The sequence below is a fragment of the Leptonychotes weddellii genome, chromosome 9, assembly GCF_054177405.1.
Source record: "Leptonychotes weddellii isolate Sample4059 chromosome 9, ASM5417740v2, whole genome shotgun sequence".
In the NCBI taxonomy this organism is placed as follows: Eukaryota; Metazoa; Chordata; class Mammalia; order Carnivora; family Phocidae; genus Leptonychotes; species Leptonychotes weddellii.
In genome coordinates, this window is record NC_138377.1 from 58,027,836 (window position 1) to 58,041,131 (window position 13,296).

Genomic DNA, 13,296 nt, shown 5'->3' on the forward strand with positions numbered 1-13,296 from the left:
TTACTTGCCATCTGAAGTCCTACTTTACAGCTTTAGACCATCACGTGGAATTGGACTAGTGAAGAGAGAAGAGGTGGAGAGTGGGTCTACAGGTAACAGGTAAAGGAGAGCAGAAGGAAAAGAACTGTTAGTGAGAGCTTATTATAAGACAGGCACTAAACACTTTTTACATACATGATTAAAAAACATTGTAAACCGGGCGTTATGATCACTATTTTACAGATGAAAATACTGAGGACTAGAGAAGTTAAGAAAGTTGCCCAAGGTCAAGCTGTTGGTAAGTGGTGGAGCAGTGATATAAATCCTAGTCTGTTCCCAGTTTCCCACGGAATGGGGTGCAGCATCACTATTCTCCAAGGCCCTGAAGAGTTCTGCTAGCAAACCTCACTACCACAAGAACATATGAGCTTTTCTGTATCACTTTTTCAGTGTAAAATAATACAGATATATAAAACAGGGTCTACAGACCAAGAGAAAATTATTTACTTAGATAACATAAGTAAGAAATAGAAGAACTCATTCACTTCCTTTATTTTTTTCCTTTTCTGGTTAATTATAATGTTTCTTTTACTTCTGATTTTTTTTAAGATTTTTATTTATTTATTTAACAGAGAGAGAGAGACAGCGTAAGTAGGCAGGCGGCAGACAGAGGGAGAGGGAGAAGCAGGCTCTCCGCCAAGCAGGGAGCCCGATACGGGGCTCGATCCCAGGACCCTGGGATCATGACCTGAGCCGAAGGCAGACACTTAACCGACTGAGCCACCCAGGCGCCCCACGTCTGAGATTTTTTTAATGGTATGTCAAAGGTCGTATTCTTTCCTTACATGATCCTTTAAAAGTCTTTTATATTACAGAGCAAGGGTCTAGTAACCATGGAAATGTTAACTATAAATTTCCTGACTTTGAGTTGTCAAAGAATATTTTAGCTTTCAATAATCTACTACTAAATTCTGGTTTTCTTTTAAATCAATAACCATAATTCTACCAACGGTTTATACAAAAGAATTATGTGGAGTAATTGTTTAAATTAAAATAAATAACTTATAGAGACTAAGAAGAGAAAATAAATATAGATTTTTTAAATACCTACAGCTTTTGAACATAATATTTTTGAAACTGGCTCAGACTGTATTCTAAAAATTTGGAGATCTAAATCATATCAAGTAGGAAACCAACTGTGAGACACTGTAGTTCCATATGCTGTTATATTTTAAGTGTGAGCTACTATAATGCAGCTTTTGGATTTTAAATTTTGGTTCATAAATTATTACAATGTTTTTTTAAATATAAAAACAGCACTGGAATAGGTGTTTGATAAAAATCTAGACTATAAATCTAGCTGAGTACAGACAAGAATCCAGATACCTATTCATCCCAAATAGAAGGGTTTTAGTTTGATAATTGGCATATCTAAATTCCTATCATTTTTGTCACTAATTAGCTATATAGCCATGGGTCACAGAATTAACCTCACTGGACCTCAGTTTTCTCAACTGTAAAATAAAGTTTTACATAAGACGATCACTAAGTTTCCTTCCAACTACTTAAAAAACAAAAACGTGACTATGATCTTACGTATTTCATTTGAAAAATATTTGTGAGGAATTTTACAGGGAAAAGTGAATAAAAGCCATTTTTATCCAAAAGCACCAAAATAACAAAACAAGCTCCTTTTTTTTTCCAAAAAGAGGGTACTTCATATAAAAACAAAAAACTAAAAGTTACTTGGTATACTGAATAAATCTTATAGAGTGATCATATTTTCCAAAATAGCTTTTGGAAAATTAAGCTGAATTTTTCAAAGAACTTATATTTAAATTTGTATCGAACTACAATCTACTCTGTCATCCTAAAATACCTCATCCTAGCTCATCTAGAAATTAATGTGTTATATCTATATAAAATGTCATAATTAACAAGATCAATACAATCCTGAAAAGTTGTTGAAGGGATTGCCACTGAGGTGAGGAATGGGAAGGAATTCAATCACAAACCCTTAAAGGTTGAGAAGTCTAATCTAACTTTCTAAATAATATAAAACATCTTTCTACAAACGCTCATGACAGCAATATATATAAATTCAGCCAACAAAAGAAAGCTCAAATCATTCCAATGCTTACCACATACTCAAATACAAATTTTGGATCAATAAAAGGATGGAAGAAAACTGTCACTTAAGAATCTTTCCTATCCACTGACAGACAAACAGATAAGATGTGGTATGGAATGCAATATTATGCAGCCAGAAAAAAAAAAAAAAAGAGAGATCTTGCCATCTGAGACAACATAGATAGGCCTAGAAGGTATTATGCTAAGTGAAATGAGTCAGACTGAGAATAACAAATACCATATGATTTCACTCATATGTGGAATCCAAAAACAAAAACAAAATAAAATATAAAATATAAAAACAAAACAAATGAATAATAATAAAAAAAAACAGAATCAGACCTATAAATACAGAGAACAAATAATTGCCAGAGGGGAGGAGGGTAGGGGACGGAGCAAAAGAAGTAAAGGAGAGTGGGAGATACAGACTTCCAGTTATGGAATAAATAAGTCATGGAAATAAAAGGCACAGCATAAGGAATATAGTCAATAATAAGTAATATGATGCATAGGGACAGTTAACACTTGTGAACATAGCATAATGTAAAAACTTGCTGAATCACTTTGTTGTACACCTGAAAGTAATGTAACATTGCATGCCAACTATACTAAAAAAAAAATTTTTTTTAAAGAATATGTCCAGGGCACCTGGGTAGCTCAGTCAGTTAAGCATCTGCCTTTGGCTCAGGTTATGATCCCAAGGCCCTGGGATCAAGCCCCTGCATCATCAGGCTCCCCGCTCAGCAGCGAGTCTGCTTCTCTCTCACTCTCTCTCTTTCTCTCCCCCTCCATCTGCCCCTCTCCCCACTCGAGCTCTCTCCCACTTGCATGCTCTCTCTCTAATAAATAAATAAATAAATAATCTTTTAAAAAAAAGAATTTTTCCTATTTTTTTCTTTTGCTACAGGTGAGACTGGTTTACTTCTGACTTATACTACATAACTTCAGATATGCTTTCTTTCCTGATTTGTCTTTAATTGCTACGGGAATTGATATTTATAAGACCTCCCCCTTTTAAAGATATGAATAAGCACCTACTAAATTATAAAGATTTAACTTGAAAATGTAGAAACATATTTGAGCTTTTTAAAAAAGGATTATATCTATAGCATAATTTTTGTAAATGGCTGTATTTTCAAATAGGAAAGAAATCAGCAAAGTTTCAGTAATAGGCATAAGGATTATGGGAAAGGGTCAATAAACAGTTAATCAGAAAGTTAGATATCAAGGTTTTATTATTAATTCATTATTTGAAGTTAGCCAAGTGCTTTTAACTTGTCTGTGTCTCTGTTCCCTCATTTTACAATGGTATAAACACAGAATTATAGAGCTCGAAAGGACCTCAGAGATTATCTTGCCCACTGTTCTTATTTTACAGATAGAGAAAATGAAACTCAGAAGTCAAATGACTTGCCCAAAACTTACTCTGCAAAATAGGGATAATAAAAACAACCTTTGTCTACTTTATAGAGGCTTTTATCCAAAGAGGAAATGAGATCACAGATTAAAAAAAAAAAAAAAGGCACTGGTAATTAAGCAACAGGATTAACACTGAAAAAAAATCACTTCAAATAGAAACTTGTCATATCATGTAAGTCAAAATTTAAATTTCTCTCAATGAGCATACCATGTTTATTCTTCTAACCAAATGCTAAGAAAATATTTGCCCATATCTGAGGTCACCACATTCCAAAATGATCGAAACAAGTAACTTAAAATATCTTTTCCATATGCCTAGATGACATAAGCAGAGTTAAATGGCTTTTTGCAAATTAAAGGGAAATTTCTCACAAGTAAAACTAAGCATGAAAATATTCAGTCAAAATACCATTTAAAAATAAGTAAGTGACTAAAAATAAGGGCTAAGAAGTGACCAGAAAAGAAGTTACACATGTTGTTTGAACATATTATTTTAATTTCTACATTTTAGTGACCTATACCTTGTTCCTGTTAATTAGACCTGCCACCTACAAAGCTAAAGAGAAAACAATAAATTTACTGTTACAAGTGACTTCCTAATGAGAACTAAATAATGCAGCAGCTTTAAACTATAACTACTTTTAACACAAAGGATTTTGAGAAAGATTAAGGAATATATCTATGAGAATAGAGATGGAGATGATACAGATAATAGATGGGAAAAAGGTTTTAGGATTGGGGTAAAAATAAACACATAAAACCACCTAATTCCCATCACATCAACTTCAGCAATTTCCAACTTCCCAAACTACATAATTACTTCAGAAGTACCCAAAAGACATCTAAGAAACCTGAGATCACTAAATTGCAAAGAAATAGGAAAATGGACTGAATTTTATGCAACTCATTAAAAGACCATTAAATGAGCAGCTGTTCTTTCATTCTCATTTAAGCACATGGGTCATTATACCTAGGCTTGTTCACAATAATCTTGTACACTGATGAGCAAGTGAACGTGGCAATGTATCTAGAAGTTGTTCTTGCCTGAATAGGTACCTAGTGTATTCATATTTATCTCAATATTATAGATCACACATGAATATACATGCTTAAAGGCAGAGTATACATAAGTGGGAACACAGGATAATCCTTACAGAGTTTAACTCTGAGAAATTAATACCAATATTTACATGCGCCAACCAGGGTTCTAGACACTAAGAATACAGCAATGAACAAGATACCTGAAGTTCCTGCCCTCAAGAAGCTGGGAAAAAAAGAAAATAAATAAACCACTCATAATCTTGATAAAAGTCATCTTTCTAGACCTCAGTTTGCTCTCTATACAACTAGAAAAGTAATATTACTTAGGTAAGTATCACCATAACCTTCTCAAACAAAAATTATGCCAAAAACCTATAAATCAGTAGGCCTTGTACTCTAATTTTCCCTGATCTATCCCTGCCTCCAGTGGCACATACATAACAGAATGTAAGCCAGTGTAGGAGGTGTAAGCCATGCCATGAAACAGAAGAAAAATAATTGGATCATGGTGAGACTCAACACAAACCTGTGTTCTCTATATAAACTAACTACTTAGTAAGCTATGGTTTCTCAAATAAGATAATAATGATAAATATAGACTATTTGGAACGTATTTTCTCAGTCCGAGTTTCAGTACCAATGTCCAGATAAGTCATTTTTATTTCAAATATGTTTTAAATATCATGACTGCCAGTTTAAAAATCTTTGTTATCAATTAGATTAATATATAGTCAGACTATGATTTTAAGCCACATTTTATATAATCTTTTTTCTCTTACAGTTAAAGAAGTAATTTTATTTTGTATGATGAATGCATACTTTTGAAGAATTGCATCAAAACAGGCTTAGTCTGATATTTGAGTCTTGTAGTTAAAACTGCAAACTAGAGGGGCACCTGGGTGGTTCAGTCTATTAAGCCTCTGACTCCTGGTTTTGGCTCAGGTCGTGATCTCAGGGTCATGAGATAGAACCTCACTCACATCAGGCTCCATCCTCAGCATCAAGTATGCTGGGGATTCTCTCTCTCTCTCCTTCTGCCCCTCCCTGTGCTTCTGTATGCACTCTTTATCTCTAAATAAATAAATCTTTTTAAAAAATAAAACAGCAAACTAGTTATGAGTGAACAAAAAAAAATTAAAGGTTGAAGTTCTGACCAAGCTACTTTGGTACCAGCAAGCAAGATGTACAGAATTAACTCTCTGATTCAAGTATACTCTCAGTAATTCTGAAATATTACTATATAAGACAGTAAATCAGAGTAAAGAAATATATATAGATTCCCAACACAAAATGTTAGCTAATGGCTTGAATCAATCAGTCAATCAATCAATCACCACCTCTCCTCTCTCTCAATTCCCCAGTCAACACATGAAAAATCAGAAAGGGGTGGGGGACACACACACAAAAAAACCCTACAATGAGAAAACTAAAGCTAAAACTTAGACACAAACAAAAAAACTGAAATGTTGATTAGCAATAGGGTCATACTGCTTTCTTACTATTAAATAATGGATCTTTTTTTAAAGGGCAAAGGACAAGTCTTACTTACTTTTGTACCTTCAGGCCAAACACAGTGCCAGGTACATATTACCCAATAAATGTCTTATTTTGTTGGAAAACATAGAGATAACTAAAAGACACCCTCCATCTCCTCCCACCACCAGAATTACTAACCTCTGGCACCAGAGCCCATACTCCTTCCACATAATGTATTGCCTTTCAATAACAGTTACCTCCATCCATCAGCCTCCAAAAGAAGTAGAGACATAGATGTTTCTTATTTCTTACATAGACTCTTGATGAAAGCTCAGAGTATAAATTCCACGGTTTTGTGAAAGAGAGCTGTACAAGTGATTCATGAAGGAAACTCAAGAATAACCAGTTAAACATTCCTCAGCTAGGCTCTTTCAATCAGCAATCATCTTAGGCATGTGACAGATATTTGGCCAAACACTAAATATAAACTAAGTTCAGTAGCAAATATCTATAAATCAAAAAGCCATGTGTTCCAAAATCAGATGTTCAAATGCAAAAATGTTTTGAGGTAAAAATCCTGACTGATATTCTTGCCTTGGTGGAGGGCTATCCATACCCATCAGCAGTGTAGGCCACAGAGGTTCCTATACACAGGATCAACACATCTATAAAAAACTGGATCGGGTTGCATTTAAATTACCAAATAATTGTGGCAGCAAAGTTCTGCACATAAAACTTTCATCAATACCCTAAATTTGTCCTCTTCTTTTCAAAACAACTGAAACCATTAAAATCTGTCATTCACAGAAATATGAAGCACCCGAAATCAACACTGACCAAGATTTGCAGGTCCTGGGTTCTATACTAGGAGGTGCTATAGGAATGACCACCATAGGAGAAGCAGACTTGTCTACTGATGGCCCATCAGACTGAAGGAAAAACCAACTACTAATGAAGCTATAAGTAAGGTGTCTGGCTCTTTCAAGAACTAATCATTCTAAGTTTTGTTTTGTTTTGTTTTGTTTTTAAAGATTTTATTTATTTATTTGACAGAGAGACACAGGGAGAGAGGGAACACAAGCAGGGGGAATGGGAGAGGGAGAAGCAGGCTTCCCGTGGAGCAGGGAGCCCGATGCGGGGCTCGATCCCAGGACTCTGGGATCATGACCTGAGCCAAAGGCAGACGCTTAACGACTGAGCCACCCAGGCGCCCCATCATTCTAAGTTTTTTATACTCAATTTCATAGGTCCTGTCATATCTTAAAAACCATTCAGAGTTCAGTTAAGCTAGAAACTTCCTTAAACATGAAATATTAAACAATATTATTTTTGCCTAAAAGCCTGTGTATATCTTATGTTCTAATACAGTTAGAAAACATTTTTAGGGGCGCCTGGGTGGCTCAGTCGTTAAGCGGCTGCTTTCGGCTCAGGTCATGATCCCAGGGTCCTGGGATCGAGCCCCGCATCAGGCTCCCTGCTCGGCGGAGAGCCTGCTTCTCCCTCTCCCTCTGTCTACTGCTCTGCCTACTTGTGCTCTCTCTCTCTCTGTTAAATAAATAAATAAAAATCTTTAAAAAAAAAAAAAAGAAAACATTTTTACTAAATACCTTCACCCTTTATGTTGAAAACACAGGGCCTCTGTTCTCTCCCCAAAAAACTATGGCAACAATTCAATTTTAGTCTCAGTAATTATAGCATGACTAATTAAACTCTCTGATAAATGTTTGGTAAAAAAAAAAAAATTAAGAAACTGTGTCCCCAAGAATAAACAATGGGGAAAGGATAGTTTCTTCAACAAAAGGTGCTGGGAGAACTGGACAGCCACATGCAAAACCATGAACCTGGATCACTATCTTACACTCAACGTAAGATAGATTAAAGAAGAGAAAATAGACCTGAAACTGTAAAACTCCTAGAAGAAAGCAGGGGTGTTAAGCGCTTTGACACTGTGTTTAACACCAAATACAACGGAAAAAAGGCAAAAATAAACAAGTAGGACTACATCAAATTAAAAAGCTTCTGCACAGGGGCGCCTGGGTAGCCCAGTCAGTTAAGCCTCCAACACTTGATTTCAGCTCAGGTCATGATCTCAGGGTTGTGAGAGCCTCAGCTTTGGGCTCCGTGCTGGGCATAGAGCCTGCTTAAGACTCTCCTGGGATGCCTGGGTGGCTCAGTTGGTTAAGCGTCTGCCTTCAGCTCAGATCATGATCTCAGGGTCTTGGGATTAAACCACGCATCAGGCTCTCTGCTTAGTGGTGTCTGCTTCTCCCTCTTCCTCTGTGATCTCTCTTGCTTTCACTCTCTCTCTAATAAATAAAGTCTTTAAAAAAAAAAAAATTCTCTCTCCCTCTGCCCTTCCCCCATGCCATGATCTCTGTCTCTCCTTCTCTAAAAAAATAAAAATAAAAAGCTTCTGCACAGCAAAGAAAACAATCAACAAAATGAAAAGGCAACCTAGTGAATGGGAGAAAATACATGACAGCCGTATATGATTATAAGGCGTTACTACCCAAAATACAGAAAGAGCTCCTATAACTCAACAGCAAAAAACTTAAAACAATCCAAGTAAAAACTGGACAGAAGAACTGAAAAGATATTTTTCCAAAAAAGACATATAAATGGCCAAAAGATTCATGAAAAAGTGCCCAATATCACTCACTAATCATGAGAGAAATGTAAATCAAAACCACAATGTGCTATCAACTCACACCTGTTAGAATGGCTACCATCAAAAAGACAAGAAATAACAAGTGTTGGCAAAAATGTGAAATCCTCATGCACTGTGGCTGGGAATGTAAATTGGTGCAGCCATTAAGGAAAACAGTATGAAAGCTCCTCAAAAAATTAAAAATAGAACTACCATATGATCCAGCAATTTCACTTCTGGGTATATACTTTCCAAAGAAAATGAAAACAGGATATCAAAGAGATATCTGCACTCCCATGTTTATTGCAGCATTATTCACAAGAGCCAAGATATGGAAACAACCTAAATGTCAATGAACAAATGGATAAAGAAGATGTGGTGTGTACATATGTGTGTGTGTGTATAATAAAATATTACTCAGCTATGAGAAAGAAAAAAATCCTGCCATTTGTGACAGCATGGATGGACCTTGAGGGTATTCTGCTAAGTGAAATAAGTCACACAGAGAAAGACAAATACTGTATGGCATCTCATATGTGAAATAAAAAAAAAAACTCAAACTCATAGAAAGAGAGTTGTAAAGTGGTTGCAAGAGGCTGGAAGGTGGGGGAAATAAGGAGTGGTTATTAAAGGGATACAAACTTTCAGCTATAAAATGATTACGTCTGAGGAACTACCGTAAAACATGGTGATCATAGTTGATAACACTGTGCTGTGTAACTGAAATTTGCTAAGATGGTATAACTTAAATATTCTCACAAAAAGGAAAAGAAGGCAGGAACAAAGGAAGGGAGGAAGGGAGAAAGGAAGGAAAGAAGAGAAACTGGCTCTCAAAAAACTTGGTACAATGTAAAGGCACCTAAGAAAACATCAAATTCACAAAGACAAGAATTTGGTTCACTTAGCCCCCACACACATATACGTACACCATAATCCATGCTTTATAATCCATGCTTTATTAGGTTAATAAACACAGAAATCATACATCCAAAACCAGTACTATCTCATATACAAAGATGCTCAGTGCAATATTTTTTAAAATAAAGAAAAAAATGGTTCAAAGAGCAATGTCCTTTAACGAGAAAACAGTTAAATAAATTATCAACCAACAAACTGTCATTGTTATGCACACAACGATAGAATTGGGGCCCAGCATCCTCTCGTCACCCAGGCTGGGCCCTGCCCCACTCTATTCCTCCTGGTTGAGATGGGCTCAGCCAAGAGCATCCCAGTGCAGCCTCCACTGGGATGGCAGATCCTCACTCACCTAATGCAGGTATCCTGTGCACTCCCATCCAGACGCAAACCCCACAGCCCAACCTGCCCACAGAGGAGCATCTACAAGGTCCTAGTCAGGCCCAGGACTCAAATCCCCACTTTCCTACCCTTGGCATTGCATGGATACCCATGAAGACCAGCAGTGGAGACCCCCAAACCCACTGGTAAAACAGCTGAGTGAAGTATGTGAGACAGACGCCCACAAATCAAATTTTCCCCCAGGGCCTGTTATGCCCCCAGAGGCACCTTCATTTGAATTGGGCTTGCCTCTGAACACCCAGTAATCCCAGATGACACTCTGAAGCCAGAATCAGCTCCCCTCCAAGCAGGTATTTTCCAAGGAGGAAACAAGACAGCTCACAGAAACCCCTATGGCCAGCCAGCACTCAAACATACTATTGAGAGATCTGAGGCTCCCAGTTCAGGTTCTAAGCCCAACAGATAGAAACCAAATGGCAAGGTACTAGAGAGATCTCACCTCACCATCCTGCAAGATGACAATGCCTCTGGGATCCTGACAAAACAGTGTAAGCAGTCTTCTCCCCTAAGTGAAAATGTTAGGGAACTAAAGGAACGGGGCATTCTGGGAACTGGACTTCTAAAAACTTGACACTGAGCAGGGGAGCAAAGCCAGGACCATGACAAGGAAAATCAGCATTTTCCCTTGGTAGAAAACTAGGCCTTGTGAGACTACAGCACTGAGTTCATCCAGGGCCTAGTCATATTCTGTCTTCTCACCCTTTCTTTCCCTGGGAGACTGAAGAAAGGCTCATTTTATCTGACTCCCCCTAAACTAAGATAGGACTAAACTAAGATAAATGTGCGGGCATGTATGTAACTTAAAAATTCATTCTCAGCAAAATACCCTCCAGTTCCATCCATGTCGTTGCAGTAAGACTGTTGAATCACATATATATTATATACATATATTTGTTTTTAACAAATATATTGTTTTCTATTTTTTTTGTTTTAAAGATTTCATTTATTCATTTTAGAGAGAGAGAGCACGAGTAGAGGGAGGGGGAGAGGGAGATGTAGAGAGAGAATCTCATATAGACACTATGTTGAGCACGGAGCCTGATGTGGGACTCAATCTCAGGACCCTGAGATCAGGACCTGAGACAAACTCAAGAGTTGGACATTTAACCGACTGAGCCACCCAGGTGCCCTTCTATGGTTTTTTATAGAGAGAAGATCTCATAGTTTTACAGTTTCATCTCCTCTAATGCATCTATCTATAAAGTACTTCTCAATTCCTTCTTGATAGAAGATATAAGTGTTTCATTATCATTCACATGAGCCAAGAAATGTTTGCCAAATTTTCATATCACATATAAACACATATCACAAATTTTAACCTCTACTTATATAGCTACAAAAAACAGCTCTTAGACAAAATGTGACATTAATTACCCCAAATACAAATATTTTTAAATAAATGCTAACAGAAAATTTGATATTTTGTGAATTTTAAAAAATCTTTCTGAAGCTTTGCTATAAAGCTAATTCTCTTGCACATGAGCCTTTGAAAACACTAATTATGAAAATGCCAGCAGAATTTTAAATACTTTCACTAGGCAAAAATACTATATACTGTTGATCTTCTAAAAGTAAAAGATTAATAATGTTAATCTTCTTAGTATTCAACAACTTCATAAACATTTAATTGACTCACGCAAAAAACATTTATTGAGTACCAACCATATTTGCCAGGTATTTGTCAGAAAAGTGCTGGAAATCTAAAAGTGAACAAGATAGTCAAGATCTTACCACCACCCACATGTAGCTTATACTCTAGTGGGTAGGAACAATGAATAAAGAAATAAATAGAAAAGAAAATGTCAAATCAGGATAAATGTTCTGATGAAAATAAAACTAGATTAGATGATTTTCACAGCTAGCTGTTCTGAGGTGACATTAAAATGAGGCCTAAAAAAAAAAATAAAAATAAAATGAGACCTGAATGCCAACAGAGGATGGACAATGAAGATCTAGGGGAAGAAGGTTCCAGATAGAACATCAAGTTCAAGAGCCCTAACATAGGAATGAATTTGGGGTATCTGAGGAAAAGGAAAAAAGCAAGTATAATATGAGCAAGGGTGAACATGCTAGATACGGGGTAAGCAGAGGTCAGACTGGGCAGAATCTGCTAAAATAAAGAATTTGGATTAGAGTCTATGTCCAAAGGCTTTTTGTTTTAAATTTAATTACAGGAAGTTTAAATGTGTGTGAAGAAAAAGAGAACAGAGCAAAATGGATCCACATATATTTATCATCCAGTTTCAACAATTATCAATTCATGGCCAGTCTTGCTTAATTTGTACCTTTATTCATTCCCCATCTACCCCTCAGACATATCATTTCATTTATACACATTTTAATATGTATCGCTAAAAGATAAGGGCTCTTCTTGCAAATATAGCCCCTATCAATATTACTATCATTAAATCATTATTTTTAATAATAATTTATTAAAATCACCAACTATCTAGCCAGTGTCCAAATTTTCCTGGGTATCAATTTTTCCTAAAGCTCACTGGTTCAAATCAAATCCAAATAAGGTCTAGATACAGCAGTTAATAAGTTTCTTGGTCTTTTAATCTATAGATTATGATTCCTTCACTTTTTTCTCCTTACAATTTATTTGTTGGGAAAAAAAAACTGGGTTACTTGTCCTATAGGCTTTTCCATACTCCAGATTTCCTGATGGCTTCCTCTGTCTATTGTATTTCCTATAAACTGGTAGTTAGATCTGAATGTTTAACCAGATTCAGGTTCAAACTTCTAGCAAAACTACTCCACAGTTGATGTTATGTACCCTGACTGGGAAGCATATAATGTGTTCTCTCTACATGCATATATTAGCAGTCAGTAATAATTACTCTTTGATCTATTATAATACTTATTTAGGGGTTGTAAAATATTGATATTATAATTCTATCATTCCTCCTTTATTTATCAACTAAAATACTTCAGTAAAGGAAAAACTTCCTTCATCAACCATTTGCTTAACAGTGTAAGAAAAATAGGACAAATACTTGATTCACTTTATTTTTAAGTTTTTCAAATAATAAAACGGATGCTTAGCATACTGGTTAGTTTCAGCACAGAAGTTTTTAAAGATCATTCTGAATACTGTGAGGAGAATACAGTGGTATATAAGAAAGCAAGAGTGAAGGCACAGATACCACTTAAGGCTCTTGCAGGAGTCTAAATAAATGATGATGGGTTATGCTAGGATGGTAGAGAAGATGAAGAGAAGTAAACAGATTAAAGATATATTTGGGGCGGAGCAAGATGGCGGAGGAGTAGGAGACCTGGATTTC

The 13,296-nt window shown here is 36.1% G+C and overlaps 1 protein-coding gene and 1 pseudogene across 9 annotated transcripts in view; one reads left to right on the forward strand and one right to left on the reverse strand.

Moving 5' to 3' along the window:
• The window catches only part of NUBPL (NUBP iron-sulfur cluster assembly factor, mitochondrial), a 144,286-nt gene that overhangs the window by 59,121 nt on the left and 71,869 nt on the right, over positions 1–13,296 (reverse strand). The gene's annotated exons all lie outside the window — the stretch shown is intronic.
• LOC102738450 (cell division cycle-associated protein 3 pseudogene) lies at positions 9,941–10,649 on the forward strand (annotated as a pseudogene).